Below are 5,447 nucleotides of genomic sequence, written 5' to 3' on the forward strand. Positions count from 1 at the left end.
ATGCATTCAATTCCCTCCATTTAGAGAACATCATTATGAGATCAAGTCACAAACAATTCAAATGCTTCCCAATTATCATAGGCCACCTAATGAAGAACCATATAAGCATTTGGATGAATTTCTTGAAGTTTGTTCCACCGTGAAATACACGGACATACTGGAAGAAATTTTGAGGTTAAAACTCTTCCCTTTCACCCTAAAGGATAAACCAAAATATTGGTTTAATATTTTACGACCTTTTTTTATGCAACAAGAGTTGTTGAGGAAGTACTATCCCATGTCTAAAACCAATGCAATGAGAACTTTAATTCATGAATTCTCACAAGGGGATAGGGAAATGTTTCATGAGGCATGGGAATGGTTGATTGATTTACTTAGGAAATGTCCTCATCATGACAGCCCTAAATAACAATTAGTTCAATATTTCTTTAAAAGTTTGTCAGACAATCATAAGGGTATGGTTGACGCTTCTATTGGTGGTTCTTATTTAGACAAGCATGAAGATGATGTGTGGCGCTTATATGAGAGCATGAGTGAAAACTCAATGCACTGATCTTTGTCCTCAAAAAATGGTAAAAATATAGGTGGAAGGAAGAATGCGAGCTTATATCAAGTTGATAATTCTAATGATATAGTTGCCGAAGTGAAGTCCCTATCTTAAAGGTTTGATCAATTTTTAATCAACCAAAATTCGACCCACCAAGTGTCTTCCTCCCCTAATCATAATCATCATCATTCAAATGAATCTTGCATGACTTGTTCTAGTGTGTTGCATTCTACTTCTAATTGTCCTCATGGACATGCGCATAGTGAACACCATGAACAAGTAAATGTCATTTTTGTTAATCAAGGGAATAATCCCTATGGCACTCACTATAATCCCGGGTGGAGGAACCATCCAAATTTCTCTTAGAAAAGCCAAGGGGAAGGCTTAAACCGTCCCCAAAGTGGTTTCTAAAGCAAGTATATTCCACCCCTTATACAAAGCCAAGGTTCCCAAGGTAATCGTTCATCTTACCAAGCATCAAATGAAAATCAATTTTCAAACTCTCATTTTCCAAACCAATCATCATATTCTCAAGGTAATTCAAGAAGTCTCGCATTTAAAGAGAAAGTTTTATCCACTTTGGGTACTTTGGAGGCAAATACTCAATTGCTTCATTCTCAATCCCAATCGATTGCAAAGCTAGAAACCCAAGTAGGACAAATAGCTAGCATGTTGAATGCGAGAGAGAAAGGAAAAATGCCTTTGAATCCCCCACCGAAGCAACAATTTGTGGTGGAGACCAATTCCCCTTCGGAAAGTCATACACTTGAACATGTGAATGTGGTGACCACTTTGAGAAGTGGAAAGGTTATTGACAACCAAGTTGGTAAGTCTAATGAAGAGAGTAAACCAGTGCAGCTTAGTGTTGACACCCGTCCCATTTCATATCCCATTCCTCCTTCATTGAGTGTAAAAGACTCCATTATTGAAAATGTTTTAAAGAATGTTTTTGAAAAATATTTTAAGCCCAAGGCTTCATTTTCGAATGCTTTAAAAGCATCCACCTCTCTTGAAAAGCAACAAAGCAAAGCAAATAAAATCATTGATGTGTTTAGGTAAGTAAAAATCAATCTTCTTCTTCTTGGATCTAATTCTACAAATTCCGGCTTATGCCAAATTGTTTAAAGATCTTTGCACTCTTAAGAGGAAGAACAAAAGTTAAGCACCGAGAAAAGTGGTTCTAACCAAGCAAGTGAGCTCTATCTTGCAACACAACACCTTCCCAAAATTCAAGGACCCCGGTTCACCCACTACTTCATGCACTATTGGTGATTATGTTATTAATCGGGCTCTTTTGAATTTAGGAGTAAGTGTAAATCTTCTCCCCTATTCAGTTCATATTCAATTGGGCTTAGGTGCTTTGAAACCGACGTCGGTAGTTTTGTAACTAGACGACCGATCGATTAAGAAACCCCAGGGTATCATTGAAGATGTTTTTATTAAAATTGACAAGTTCTTCTTCCTGGTTGATTTGGTTGTCATTGACACGAAACTGGTCCCAAATCCTAAAAGCTAAATTCCCGTTATCCTTAGCCGTCCTTTATTGGCTACCGCTAATGCCAACATCAATTGTAGGACGGGGATAATGAAGATCGCTTTTGGCCACATGAAAGTGAAGTTGAACATTTTAATCCAACCCCAAATTCTATGGACAAACATGAAGATATATGTGTTGTTGAAAAATGTTTTACAAATGAATTTGAAAAGAATGAGTCCTTACTTAGTATTGAAACATCAAATTGTTTGCCTTCAAAAGAAATTTCAAAAGGTGTTGTTTTCAAGTCTAGTGTTGAATGGGCATGGAAGCCCAAAAGTTTTGTTGACAATAAGCCAGTGAAAGCACTAGAACCAAATCCAACAATTTCCTTAGGGAATAGTTTGTTGGGTGGGGTTCAAAATTCTATTCACCCCGCCGAGAAGGGAATGTCTACCAAGATCTTTGATCCGGGCTAAAAGAGCCCAACGTCTTGCTCGAGACTTTAAAAACTAGTGCTTCGTAGGGTTTGCCAACCCTATTCCTCCCTCATTTATTGTTTTGTTATCTTCTGCGTCGTCTAGATATGAGTTGAATTGAAAAATCCAGTTTTCGGACAGTTTCTTGCATTTTCTACATTTTCAGTATACCTTCGATCAATTGAAGCCCAGTTCAATTGATCAAAGTCCCTCTTCGATCGATCGAACCCTGTAAATTTATGGCTTTTTATCTTCCATTTTGATCAATCGAAGCTCATCTCAATCGATCGTAATCCATTTGGATCGATCAAAGTAAGTGATCGATCAATTGAAGACCCATTCGATTGATCGAAATTACGTATTTTTGAACTTCCGAAACTCACTTTGGCCGTTGGCCTTCCCACGCCAACCCTAATTTTTTTTTTTTTTTTTTCTCTCTCCTCCCTTATTTTTCTTTTTCTTCTTCTTTTTTTTTCTTCTTTTTCTCTCTCACCGTAACCATCTCTCTTCTCTTTCAATCTCAATCTCTCAAGCTCCCTTATCTTTCTCTCCCTTCGGCGAGACCAACCGAGAAGCATACCCCAACTTCTCTCCTCACTCCGACGAAACCCCATCCCGCCATCATACATAACCTCCATTTTTACTGATGAAGAATTTTGGCCCAAGGGCCAAGCCATTTTCTTCCTTCTCTTTATCTCTATTGGACTCCCTCTTATTTATCATCTTCGGTCGATTCCGGCCAAGGAGAACTCGATTCGCACTCCGGCGACCTCTGCACTTCCAGCGAGCTTCCGGTCACCATTTTTGACCACGCTTAAGCTAGATGTAGGTATTTATTTTTGTTTTGTTTTTCATTTTTATTTTTATTTTTGATTTTAGTGTTATTTTATTTTATTGCATTTTCTTTTCCATTTTAGTTTTATTTTCTATTTAAATTTATATTTATATATAATTGCTGTAGAAAATAGAAAATGGTTTATAAAAAAAAAAAAAATTGAAAAACCAAAAATCAAAATTAAAAAAAAATTAAATAATGAAAAATTTATAAAAACAATGGACCCATGGACCTTGGATTGTGTAGATTTTGGTGGAATTTGTAGTAGTTTAGAAGGAGAATGGGTATTTTTTTTATCATGGTTTAATGCTTGTTGTGGGTAGTGTCCCTATTGACTTCTTGTTGAATGTTGAGTGTGATTTAAAATCCATGTGACTATTTTGATATCGGACTGAATTCTCTACGCATGAGAGCCTTTGGAAAATTTTGGAGTACTCATTTTTAAGGGGAGACCATGCCGAAGTTTTGCAAAATTAATTTGGACCTTTGATTTTAAATTCCAATTGGCATGTGGTCTGTTTTTGAAGGCTTGAATTAAAATTGAATTGAAAATGGATTTTAGAATTGGTTTAAATTGAAAAAGAGAAAATTTTTAAGTTTTTGAAAAATAGTTTTGAAATCCAATTTGATATGGAATGTGAAGCTCTTGCTCTTTGGACATGTCATGGATTTGAAAAGTTATTTGTTAATTTGAAAATGCAAAATTTGAATGTCAAAATGGACTTGTTTTCTTGAAATTTGAAATAAAATGGAAATATTCTTGAACTTGGAAATTTTTTGCAAATTTTGAACTTGATATGGCATTACAAATTTAAAATGTTGTGAGCATGATTCCAACTTGTTTCATTTGATTGTCTTAAATATAAAATGCATGGATGTGTTTTAAGTTGTCTTAATTGCATGCAAGCATGACTTGATTTAAATCTTGTGCTTTTGAACTTGAAAATACTAAGTCTTGTCTAAAATGCTTAAAGGTGTTTCAAATGGACCGTCTTGAAAAGTTTTGATTTTCAATTTACTTCTAGCTCATGATTCAAGTGCATTCTTTTGGTAAAGTGATCCTTGAATGTTTAAAATGTTTTGTAATCACACTTTTTGGTTTCTAATTGTTAAAAAGGAAATTTTTGAACTTTGTTTAAAAACAAGAAGTTGAGTTGCTTAATTCCTTCTTTTGCTGTTCATTCATTGCATGATTCTTGTTATGAAGTTTTTATACAATGCATTTGAATATTTGGACTCCAAATTTTTTTTAAAAAAATTTCCAATTTTGCCCTAAAAGTGTTGAGAAATTCCAAAGTTGACCAAAATGCCTTTGTTTGAGTTGAAACTTGTTCCATTTGATTTCTTTCCATCTAATTGCATGTGTTAAGTACCTTTAAACTTGTTTGTGCTAAATTCTTGATTTTGCCACGTTAGGGCACAAGTTTGATGTCTTTTAACCTTTCTTATTATGATTTTGAACTTATCTTGAAAAATGAGTTGAATTGCCATTCTAACCCAATTTTTTCAAGTCAAATGATTCCATTGTTGTTTTATAACCTTAAAACTTGTCAAATGTGTTCCTACTTGAATAATTATGTGCATTTTGGAATAATTGCAACTTGCTACTTGTATATACACCATTTTGCACACACTTACGTCACATTGATGATTTTGAGAGTTTATATGCATCTTTTAAATATACCTTTTTGGAATTTATCTTTGAATAAGTTTGGGGGTGGGAAATGGATGTTTGGAGTTCAAAATGCATGATTGGGATGTGATTATTGTTCTTTAGCCTTAGTACCGTGAATTTTTGAACTGTCATTTAAACTAAGTTGGGAATGTGCTATCTTGTTTTGGAAAATTGATTTGTCAAATGTCATTTGCTTGATATTATCCACTTGTGATCCATTTTTTGAAAGCCAAGGGCTTGAGACCGAGGTTCTTTCCGGTCCTGATTTTGATTCCAAACTGGTAAGCTTCTTATATTCTCAGTTTTTGACCATTCTTTGCTTCATTTAAGCTTTAAAGGGGGTCGTGAGGCATAAGCGATCATTTTTCTGCTTATCTATTGCTTAGAGGGGGTCACGAGCCATGAGTGATAATAGGATACTGATTTTGTTGAAATAG

At 34.9% G+C, this 5,447-nt stretch overlaps 1 non-coding gene across 1 annotated transcript; it reads right to left on the bottom strand.

Annotated features, from left to right (window-relative positions):
* Positions 1 to 293: 293 nt before the first annotated feature.
* On the bottom strand, positions 294 to 399 carry LOC132275670 (small nucleolar RNA R71). Its single transcript, XR_009470698.1, has one exon. It is a non-coding gene; the product is annotated as a small nucleolar RNA R71 (small nucleolar RNA).
* Between the last annotated feature and the right edge of the window lie 5,048 nt (positions 400 to 5,447).

The sequence above is a fragment of the Cornus florida genome, unplaced genomic scaffold (assembly GCF_030987335.1).
Source record: "Cornus florida cultivar Cherokee Brave unplaced genomic scaffold, ASM3098733v1 CherokeeBrave_3.0.0_Hap2_Chr09, whole genome shotgun sequence".
In the NCBI taxonomy this organism is placed as follows: Eukaryota; Viridiplantae; Streptophyta; class Magnoliopsida; order Cornales; family Cornaceae; genus Cornus; species Cornus florida.